The following is an 11746-nucleotide window of genomic DNA, read 5'->3' as shown; positions in this document are numbered from 1 at the left end:
CTATCTAGTCAGTAAGGAGATTGGGGGTTCAACTACAAAGTCTGTTATCACTGAGGTATGTGGAAAGTCTAACAGCACCTATTATAATTGATAAGCCTATGGAATGGGAGTGACTTCGTACGCCGACGATACTCAGTTGGTGTTGGCAGTGCATAAAAACGGGATCGAAGTGGCAGCCAACTTTCAGACGGGCATGAGAGCCATCAGTCATTGGATGGACAGTAACTGTCTAAAACTAAACACCGATAAGACCGAGGTAATGGTGTTTGGAGACCTAAAACCATCTTGGTCTCCGATCTGGTGGCCACCGGAAATGGGCAATCCACCCACCCCAGTCTCAAAGGTCAGAAACCTAGGAGTGTTGTTTGACAACAAACTAAGTTTCACCAATCATGCCAATGCAGTAGTCTCCTCTTACTTTTTTACGCTACGGAAAGTGAAAAAGCTACTACCTTACCTTCCCCTGTCTGCAGGGAAAACCCTGATGTCCTCCTTGGTGTTATCCAAGGTGGACTACTGTAATGGGCTTCTGCTGAATGCTCAGGAGCAGGTCTTCAAAAAGCTACAAATGGTGCAGAACGCCGCTGCACGAATTTTGACCAAAACTCCCAAGTTCGCGCCTATCTCATCCGTCGTTTACCAACTGCACTGGCTCCCAGTAAAAAAAAGAACAAAATTCAAGGCTTTGTGTATTATATACAAGGCACTGAAGAGCCAAGGACCCGACTTTTTTAGGGAATCACTGCAGCTGTATGTTCCCAAGAGAGCGTTAAGATCTGCCTCATCCGCATCCCTATGCATTCAACGAGTGAGAACAGTCACTTGGGGAGACAGACGCTTCTTGGTGGCTGCCTCGAAGCTCTGGAACTCCTTACCCCATCATATAAAAAACAGCTCTTCACTGCTGCTTTTTAGAAAGCAAGTGAAGACCTGGTTATTCATTCAATAATGCACAGGAAGTGCCTCTTTGTCTGCCCAGCGCCGAGACACCATTCGTGGTATTTGTTCGCGCTCTAGAAGTTTAGAAAATAAATAAATAAATAAATAAGCTAAGCAATGCATTATTTAGTGTCCATAGTTCTGTTTGTGCAGATTTGTTCCTGCAACAGTAGTAGAATGGATTGTCCTACTATCCAAACCAAAAGTAAAGTAGTATCTTATTCTTTCTTGGTGGTCATTCACCTTTTTATTGTTGGCAATTGTCAAAGCATAAACATTTAGAAGACTTGAAAAGACATTATGGACAATCCCAGAGGACTGCACTCAGTGCATAGAGCTATTGCGGACTAGAATGGAAGTCCAATGGAATTGCTAAATGTGCAATCTTAGTTAGCTACACAGACAGACTAATAAGAATAATCTAGTAATACCACAGGGAGTCATAGTCGAGGCAGGATAAGAATTTAGATCCAGTCTACAAGAAGATCAAAGACGATTTAGAAAAAATCGAATGAGGAACGCTAAGAAAAAATAAGTACTCTATATTAAAATTAAAACTTACTGGGACCAGCAAAGGAGCCCTCGTCTGCCCGATCCTGGCCTTCATCCTCAACAGCACCCTCCTCCTTCTCCTGTGTCCTCCTGCCCCTGGGGGGAGCTGATGTACAACATGAAAGAAAGAAAGATCAGAAAACATGGATGATATTTGTCAACCAAATCAAACATATCAAAAGAACAATAACAAAATATTTTGGCGAAATAGCAAATAGACAACTATTCCACGGGATATATTATTGACCGATCTCATGTGGTCTACTACGTTATTATTATTGCTTGATTTGCGGTCCCTCGAATTGGAAACTTCTTATGTAACTCATTAAACAAAGTACTAAAAAGGTTTGCCTAGGATTGGCAGGCAGCAGTCCGCAGCACGCGAAGTGACAGACAAAGTCCATCGTGATTGCAGATCAGCGACAACACTAAAGTTTCCTACTACATTAACCAGTCATTAAAATACTCAAACTATCAATCCACCACCACTATTTCTTCTTATCGCCATGTGTACAAGGGAAGGACTGGACTTGAGTCTGTAGGGGCTGATTTAAAAGCCCCTTGCGGCTCTTTTGCTCCATTGTTGCATGACTTTTGTGACGCAGCGGCAGAATAAAAGAGGCGCAATGGTGCAGCGTATATTAACAACGTGACGCATATGGGAGATGCATCACGTTGTAAAAACCTGCGCCATCAGGGGGCGTTCCAGCGCAAGGGAGGCAGTTCCTGCCCAGGAACGCATCCTAAAAGTGGCTGAGGGAAATCTACAAGATTTCAATCACTCACTTTAACGACAATGATGCGTGACTCAAACCCTGCGCCTGCTTGAAGAAGACGTACGGCTTGACGCAGCATTGGGAAGATAGGGCACCCCAAAGCATTGATGGAGCTGCGCCATCGTTGCGACGCAACTCCAGCAATGCGCCGCCTTTACGGCACAGATGCGTAACGCTTTGGTGACGTTTTGGGCCCATGGTGCGCCACGTTGTAAGTACGGGGCACCATGGGTGGTGGTGACGTGGTGCACAATTACTGGCGCATCCCTGCTACTTTGCAGGGATGCGCCGGTAATTAAAAATCTGAACCTTAGTGTCTAGCATTACGCAGTTCGTTAAACTACACGCGCGCATAATTTCACAGGCCAATAAAATGAACACAAAATCGAAAACAAATAAGCATAGTAGCAACACTATTGAGAAGGAGAGCAGTGCACCTGAAATGCACAGAAGATTTTGAAATATAATTTACCTACAATGTAATGAGCAGCATTATTGCTCTTGGTAAAGAACAAAAATTTGCAATATAATAACACACAGAGCAGGAGAAAACAGAGTAGTAAAGAAATAGCTACTACTACTCACCAAGCCCGGGGATCTCAAGGCCAAGCAGGTCGAGCAGATCTCGTTCACGGTCCAGGACATCCGTCCAGCGGTGGGTGGCCTGGTTGTAGGTGCGCCGGACCCGAGAGTGGTGGTACATGGCCCGGCACACCTTCTCCCACCTCTTCCGGCGCTCCTGGATCCCGTACCTGACACTGATCCTGCCGCCTGCCATGATGGTCCTGGGGAGGCGGCGCTGAACATAAAAAATTAGTACGGCCACCTCCTCCGGGCTAAAGATCTCCTGGGGTACGACCTGCTCCCCCCCTCAAACGCCCGCAAGGGAGCCGGGCACGGGGTGCGGGACCCTTCCCCTTCTCGGGATGCTTCCCGGCTCCCTTCACCATAGTCTGGGCAGAAAGGAAGCTAAATAATAAAGAAAATAGAATAGGGAAGAGAAGAAAAGTAAAGAGTTGAAAAACGTAGTTTAAAATTAACCAAAAGTAGCAGAAAACACAAAAATATAGAGCAAGATAAATAGAGAGATATATAATAATTAAAATAGATTAAAAACAACTTCAAACAAGCAAAGAATGGCAGAGATACAGAGAGGATACCAAAAGCATGCCCAGAACCATAGCAATGAATGAAAAACAAGATGGCCGCGCCCATTCACGTCCGCGCGGGTAAGTTCGCGCGAGATTTTCCTCGCGAACACCCGCGAAATTGTACTGGCAAGCCGCACACTTTGCGAGATTACACTTCGCGCCCGGAAACGGAAATACGTCATGCAAACAAGATGGCCGCACCCTTGAACGACCACGAGGGCAACTTTGCGCCTTGCGCTACAAGCGGCTCGCGAAAACGCACAAAACCTTGCGAACTAACACGCCGCAAAAAAACAAATCGCATATTCGCACGAATTCGCGGCTTCCGAATCCGATCTCGCGCGTGTTCGCGAATCCCGCGAAATTGCAGAAAAACGAGTTTTGCAAAACTGAAAGCACTCAGCAGGTGCAAGAATTCAAACTCATCATTAGTAACCATTCCCTGTAGTGCTTCCTGACTGGGGACCCTCCAGAGTTCAGTTGCTAGTTGTAACAATTGTATGACCCTGCTCTGACCCTCACAGCAGGCTCATAGAATAGCTACAAGTAGGCCACAAAGGTCCTGGAAAAAAAAATTGCACTGCAACAGAAAGCAAATTACTGATAAGGAAGCAGGTGCCAGACCTGGAATTTTAAAACAGTGACACATTATTAAACTAACCCCAAATGAATTCATGTCAGTTGAAGCAGGGCAGGTGTGCTTGCTTTCCCCCCCATAATCTACAGTGATGAAGAACCAGAGGGTGGCATTGATGTAACAGAGGGTGGCATGGGTGAAACAGAGAGTGGCAGTGATGAAACAGAGGGTGCTGGGAACCTGTGATGATGAACCAGATGTAGAAACAACATAGTCGTGACCGTTGCGAGCTGACAAGTAAGTTCGCAATTGCGAATTGGTACCAAACCCTCGCGAACTGGTAGAAACCCTTGCGAACAAAAAAAATAAATAAAAATCCTCAAATTCGCGAGAATTCGCGGATTTTGAGGATTGCGAGTTCGCAAATTCGCAAAATTCACGAACGGCAGATTCGCAAAATTCGCCCATGCTTACTCTCTATTCTATGAGGGCTCAAGTCAGTGAAAGGAAATCTCCGCCCTCCCACTCTCTATTCAATGCAGGTCCTATTCAGCCCAACCCTGACCCATCAGACTGCTGGAGCCAAAGCCCTCTCCAGCTCCCTGTCACTCAAAAACCAGACATGGAATACACAAACCTAGAAGAGGCGTGTTGGATGGTTAGGCAAGCATATACCTACTTTCTAAAAGTGGTATTTTGAAAACACAGAATGTAAAAACCACCCACACTAAAATATGTATTTTAACATTCTGAGTTCAGGCATACTAAACTCGAATTTCTACCTTGTACCCTGGGTAAGTTAGGATTGTAAGATGTTATAATCAAACTGCCCATTCTGGCCTATAGGAACAGGTAGCCTTGCAATAGTGAAAAACTAAATTGGCTGTAATTCACTATCAGGACATGCCACACACATCAGGGCATGTCCTACCTTTTACATACAATGTGTCCTGCACTTGGGCCTACCTTAGGGGTGTCTAATATGTAGAAAAGGGAAGGTTTAGGGACTGGCAAGTATGTGCACTCGCCAAGTCGACATGGCAGTCCCAGACTCACACAGGGTCTGCAAAGGCAGGCCGGAGCCATACTTTACAAGCTGCTTCTGTGGTTGGCCCAATCAGTGCTTCAAGCTCACCAGCAGCATTTGATTTACAGGGCCTGGGCACACATGGTACACTGTACTAGGGTCTGACAAGTAAATCAATTAAGCCAATCATTAGGTCACTAATCCAATAAAACAATTTACAATAGGGAGCACTTGCACTTGGCACTGAATAGCAGTGGCAAAGTGTCCAAAGCATCTAGGCCAGCAAAAACATAGCAAAACATGGGAGGCAACAGTGAAAGCGTGGAAGGGAGACCCATGGCAATGAGGCCAGGTTTAACATCTTCTTTAGGAGTATGTAAAGAGTATACTACAATGGTCAGCCTTGCAGTTCAATTTGTGTTAAAATGTAGTGGCCTAAAGGAAATGTCTTTACCTATAGTACATTAAAGGATGAGGACTTCCTAAGCAAGATCGCCGCCTCTCCCTTCCTGATAGTAGGACTTGTTGAGACAGAGTTGTTCTCTCGTTTGTCCCTACATGCAATGCCCAATCATGTGAAAGCCTTTTTCTTTCCTTGTATCAGAGATCAATTTCCTTTAAAGGAGCAATTTCAGGATGTTGCATGCATAATGATGTAAGTGTTGTCTTTCATTTTACAAAACATGTCAGGTCATTCAGGAATAGGATGAACAGCTCATGTTTGGTGCCTTGAGTGATCCTATTAAGCAGGAGAATCAGGTATTGTGATTGAATAAGAGGCTCTAAATATCTAGTAAGACACTAGGGGGCTGGTTGATCTTCTTATGTAAAGTCAAGCCAATATGATGCTACATTACTATCTAATTTGATGCTATCTACGGGTATAACTGTGCAGTCAGCTATGGTATAGTTGACTTATAGGATTTCGCCAAGATTGTCTATCCTCTGATCCCATCCTTTAGCAGTCCTCTGTCAGCAACAAAAATGAGCAATTTACAAGGACTCAAGCCCACCCTTGTACAATATGTGAAACAAGCTTATCACTTGTCTGCGTCGACTCAATCTTGTGAGAAGCAGCTCTTACACCTGTGCGACTACACCCAACAATCAAGTTCAAGTTCAAATACATGTTTATAATAGACCATCACCAGCATATAAAAACATCAGGAACTCTGCAAATAAATGTCTGTCCCCAAGTCTGTAGGAAAATATCGCCCTGTCTCAAACAGTTTCTCATGCTTCCTCTTAGTACATTTGTGGTCCTTAGGAACCTTTCAGAAAAGAGCAGGTTTTATACCTGGGTTCTATGAATCTTTCTGTCTCTGTGTATCACTCCCAAGACTAATTGACGAGTACCTTCAGAAGTCACTCTTTCAGCATGTTCTATATCTTAAACATCTCAAGGTGTGGGTCTAGGAGTGGAAGTGTTTATATCATGTGCACCAAATTATTCAAGACATAGCATCTGGATCCTCAAATTCCTTTATTCTCCTATTGAACGTGTCAACATGGTCACAGCCTTCAATGGACTGAAGCGAATTACTATTTTTTAAAGCCTTGGTCTCAAGACAAGAGTTTCTCTTTGTAGGAACTGGGGTCACCAGTTCCCCGGGGGTAGCCTGGCATGAGCAGGTAGGCACCCGAAAGCTTAGGTGTTAAGTGAATACACAGCATACGCATCCACTGAGACAATAAACGCACACACAATGACAGGCGCCACTCCAGTGTGTTTGATTAAAAATCAAGTAGCTTTTATCTAAGATCAGGGTTCAGGAGTGCAAAATCACAGTATCAATTACTCATCAAAGCATTTCATCAGAGGGGAGTAAAGGGAGCAGTTCAATAGATTAGCATTTCATTACTTCACAATGAACCAGGGTAAAGCATTAGGCATTAAATATTTCAATCCGGCCAGAATAAACATTTCATTAATCCCATTAGGCATAGGTAAAACATTTCATTAATTAACCAGGAGCAGTCCTATCCTTTTTAAGGTACAGGCAATATTTCATTCAGAAGGCCCCAATAGCAATTTTGCTCAGCAAGGGTACACACTCCATCATATACAACCGTTCAGTAGGCCAGGGCAAACATTCCTGTAGGCACTGGCAGATCACTGTCGTGGCAGGTGTAGAGAACACTTTCCTGAGCCTGGATAAGCAGTGCATTACCCCCATTAATCAAGCCTAACATTCCATGAGGTAAAACGAAAACATACATTAGGCAATTAATCAACATCTCCCTGTACAGGACTAAACATTTCATTAAAGATAAACTATTTTATCAGCAGAAATAAAACACTCACTAGCCAGGTTAACCCATGCATAAGGCTAAGAGTAAAACATCTCAACACGTTAAGCATAGGCATTTCATCAGGTGAGAATAAACAGTTCCTTAAGCTTATGAAACTGTCCTTAGGCATATAGGACTGTGGGCCTCGGGACCATTAGAACAGCCCAATACAAGGGTTACCTCTCAGATCCTGCCTAGGGACCGGGGTGAAAACCTTGCTATGTGAAAGAACTGGGCAACAATGTTGTACCCAGGCCTCCCTGGCAAGTATCCTGAGCGAGGTCGCCAAATCAGCAGGGCACATCCATGATGTCCACTCTGCTCCTGCAGTCTGGAGATAACAATCCCCTAGTCAGGGGTTAACCCTAGCAACTATCAGCCCCTGGGGGGCCTAATTAGGGCCCTGGCCCGGTTCAGAGGACTCTTTTATGGGTCTAATCAGGCTAACAGGGCCAACTACAGTTTCTCCCGAGGAGGGGCGGCCGCGGTGCACCCATTTGGCTCCTTGGGGGCCCGCTCTTCCTCCTGGTCTAACGCCCGCCTCCCCGGGGAGTTACCTTAATCTTCGGCCTTCCCGGGCCCTTGAATAGGTTTCTGGTGGAGTTTGAGGGCTTCGGCCCTTCTTGAGGCCTCACGCGTCAGGGGATCAATCTTGGCCCCTCCCGGGGTTTGTGCCGGCTGGTGGGGGGACCCTCGCACCCTCTCGGGGGCCCGTTGGCGTCTGCAAGCTGTTCCCGGGCCTTCCGTGGACTCCACGGCCCGGGAACCAATAAGGAGGTGGCGGAGGCGGGATCCGGCCACAACAGCGGAGCGGCTCCCGGGGGTGTGTCAGCGGCAGCCAATAACTGCACGGGTTCAGGCGGGGGCACGGGCGATGACGCGGCTGGCGTCCCCCATCACGTGATGGGAGACAGGCTTCAGGCCGAGTGCAGCCTAACTGCCATCCGCGGCGGACTACCTCAGGCTCTGGAGGCCGCCGCAGGGATTTTTCACTCCTGGGCCAGCTGCGGCAGTGATGGGGCAGTCTTCGGGGCCTAGCGCGGTCCTCTCAGGAGTAGCGGCGGCCCTCTCCGGGTACCGGGGGCCACCGCATACGCACACAGCAACGGGGCCACTTGAGCAGCAGCGCCCAGGTCGCAACGGCGACGGTGGAGCCCCGGACCCCTCAGAGGCCCTGAGAATGACGTTGTCACTTCGCTGGCACAACGCCTGGCCGCGACGGTGAGTTCTGGCGAGGGCACTCGGGTGAGCTGCGAGTCGGGGTTAGCCACATTCTTGGCAGAATTAGTGCTGTCATGACAGCGCTTCCCAAGGAGGGGGCAGTTACCTCAGCGCCTCGGGCAGGAGTCTCTGGCAGTGTCAGCGCTGGGGCAGTCTCCACAACAGCGCTTCAGGGCAGCATACCTCTCCCAATTCCCAGAGCTTATCAAGGGACACCACAGTTCCTCAGAGTACAGCGCTTGAATGGCACACGATGTGGGGGGAAGACCAGCAGTCTCAATAATTATTCAGTTCAGGATGCTATGTTATGTTATGTTATGTTAAGGGAATTTTGTATAGCGCACTGTCACCGGAGGTATCATGGCGCTGAAAGGGTGCTGAGGAAACAGAGGGATTTTAGCGGGATTGTGGGAAAAGCCAGGTTTTTAATGATTTGCGAAATTGAATCAGAGTACCGGAAGTCCTAACTGAGAGGGGGAGAGAGTTCCAAAGTTTGGGGCCGAGAAAGGCAAATCTTCGACCCCCAGATCTACAGAGTTTGAAGGGAGGGACCACCAGGAGATGTAAGTGAAGTGATCTAAGGTTACGTGAGGGACAGTAGGGGCAGATCAGGGATTTCAGAAAGGCGGGACAGGAACCAGAGAGAGATTTGAAAATAAGACAGCCAACCTTGAAGGCAGCCCTTAGGCTAACCGGGAGCCAGTGTAGCTTGATAAGGAGGGGTTTGGCGGACTGCCACTTCGGAATCCCGAGGGCCAGTCTCGCCGCCTGGTTTTGGATGACTTGCAACCTATTGATGGAGCATTTGGGCAAGCCGTAATAGATGGAATTTGAAAAATCCAGGCGGGAGAGAACAAGGGCCATGATGACTTGAAGCAAGGCATCGGGAGTAAGAAGGTAGGCCACCTTCCTGATCCTGCGCAGTTGGAACATGCAGGAGGAAACCACTGTCCCCACCTGCGGCCCCAGAGAGAGCCCAGCGTCAATAGTGACCCCGAGGCTTTTCACCGAGGTTACCGGGGTGGGAGGAGAGCCAAGCTCTGTCGGCCAGAAATATGGACCCCAGTGGACGGCGCTCCTACCCGGCAGGAGGAGCTCCGTCTTACCGGGGTTCAATTTCAGCTGGTTCTGACACATCCACTGAAAGATATGGGACATGACTGCCTGAAAAGTAGAAATAGAAGAAGGAGAGTTTAGAGAGAAAATGAGTTGTAGGTCGTCCGCGTAATTGAAGACGCGGACGTCCCACTGCCTCAGAGAAGAGAGAAGAGGGCGAAGATAGAGATTGAAAAGAAGAGGGGATAGAGAGGAGCCCTGAGGGACCCCACAAGACAGATGTTCCCTAGGGGCCCTAAATGTACCTAGGCTGAGGGACTGGGATCTCCCCATAAGGAAAGATTTCACCCAGGCCAGCGCCAGGCCCTGGATGCCGGCCTGTTCGACACGGTGGAGGAGGATGTTATGGTCCACCGTGTCGAAGGCGGCCGACAGATCTAGTAAAACCAGGGCCTGGGAGGTACCCTTGTCAGCTCCGTCTCTCAAGGTATCTAGGACAGCCTAGCCTAGCTAGCCTAGCCTAGCCTAGCTAGCGCTGCGAAGGAGGAGCGCCTGGCAGTCCAGGCAGTTTAGTCAAGGCAGGGCAGCGCTTGAGATGATGCAGGACAGCGCAGGGGCCCAGGTTTAGGTAAAGGGGCGCAGAATCGACACAGCCCTATACCTGGTTGTTCCCCAGTAGTCCAATTGTAGTTAGGTTCCTTCTTGATGCTTGATGGTTCTGGCGCCCTTTGTAAATAGCAGTTTCTTGGTTTCTTGAAGGGGGGGTTGAGTTGAGGGCTGCTGACAGGATTCCTCAGCAGGTCACTGTAGATGGTCCCTGGGTTCCCCTCCCGCCGGGCCAGATCAGTGGGCTAGATCAGGGTTCCTCACTCTACTTGGAAGGAAGCACCTCAGCCCTGTCACTCCCAGTGGCATAGGCCCCTGACTAGGCCCTACCGCCTAAATATCCTGCGTGGGTCCCCCAGGCCAGTGATGCCCCAACTGACTAGAAAGCTTACCTCCATTTCTTTATATAGGCCCAGGTCAGATGACCACCCTCTAAGGCGGCAAAAATAGGCTCCGCCCCTATTCTAGAAGGTTCCAGGAGCTTCCCTACTCTAACTGTGGGCAGGCAAGGCAGGCTGGGATAGTTACAATGTTTAGGGGTTCCAGCCAGCTCCTGGCTACTAGAGTGCGCCTAACTAGAGCCACGCTGCAGTAGCAGGGGTCAGTGGCAGCCATGTTGGGGTAGAGAGCACCTTCACCTAGCATTGATTTTAATAATACACAGGGCATCTCAACCTAACAGGGCCTATACAACTTTATTACGAGGGGGGGACATCCAGAATTAGGGGAGCGAAAAGCGAAAAATTTCAGGAAAAAGGGCCAAGTCCAACACTCTCTTTTTGTTAAAAAGTCTAAAGCAATATGATTCTTGTGTCATTTGTACCATTCTTGTTTCCTAGATGTTAGAAATGGGGATCTCTAGTTGGTTGCGGCTGGCGCCAATGCTCAAATATGGATCCTTCTTCTTAGGTCAGAGTAAGGGGGCTACACCCTTTGATAACCCCTGCTCAACCCTGTGGTAACGTAGATGGGAAAACAGGCCTATCTCAGAGGCAGTGTGTGAAGCATTTATGACCATACACAATAACGCAGTGAAGACACTACAAAGGGACTCAACACAAGGAGTTATAGAAAAATAAGCATCTTTATGACTGCTTAACACAAGACTCAAAACAACCAAAAATCTACAATATGCATGAATAGGAAATAGGTCTATGAGACCCTTTTATGCGCAATGTACCTGAATTTGAGAAGCACCGAAGCACAACCTCGCAAGGAAGCTGAAGTGATGAAATGCAGACTCTAAGCGGCCACAACTCTCAGCTGCAGCGGTCCAAACCTCTGTGCGACGGTGCTGCCTCTCTAGCAGGATGGACAGGGGTGGGCACTCAGCGGCGCAGAGCGGAGCATCAGAAGGTTGTTCCGGGCTGCAGCGGCCCACGGGGTGCATTCACAACAACTCTTGGGATGCAGGCACTCAAGAGGCAACAGCTCCCAGCTGTAGCAGCCCACATATAGCGATAGCTATGATTCCCTTGATGTGATGACAAGGCGGGCCCTCAGCTGCAACAGCTCTCAGCTGCAGCAGCCCATGGATAGCAATAGAGAG

Source organism: Lissotriton vulgaris, chromosome 1_2 (assembly GCF_964263255.1).
Source record: "Lissotriton vulgaris chromosome 1_2, aLisVul1.2, whole genome shotgun sequence".
In the NCBI taxonomy this organism is placed as follows: Eukaryota; Metazoa; Chordata; class Amphibia; order Caudata; family Salamandridae; genus Lissotriton; species Lissotriton vulgaris.
This window is presented reverse-complemented; position numbering follows the sequence as displayed.